The sequence below is a fragment of the Penaeus monodon genome, chromosome 30 (assembly GCF_015228065.2).
Source record: "Penaeus monodon isolate SGIC_2016 chromosome 30, NSTDA_Pmon_1, whole genome shotgun sequence".
NCBI lineage: Eukaryota > Metazoa > Arthropoda > Malacostraca > Decapoda > Penaeidae > Penaeus > Penaeus monodon.
In genome coordinates this window covers 24,918,629-24,918,858 of record NC_051415.1, presented here as the reverse complement: position 1 = coordinate 24,918,858, position 230 = coordinate 24,918,629, and positions in this window count along the sequence as shown.

Sequence of the window (230 nt, the reverse complement as noted above, 5' to 3'; positions counted from 1 at the left end):
GAAGAAAATATAATTTCGAAATCAGAATCAGAGACCCTACTCCACCACAAACGCCCACAGCCTGTATTCCGATTTCACTCCTTCTCGCATTCCGTCTATCCGCATTCCCGCACACTCCATCAACGCCTACTAAACTCCATCGCTTTCCTTCGCACGCACGTCATCGCTTTCATGGTCGTGTTCCATCAGTCCTTCAGACAAGCTTTCAGTCGTGTAGGCCTGTGTTTTGG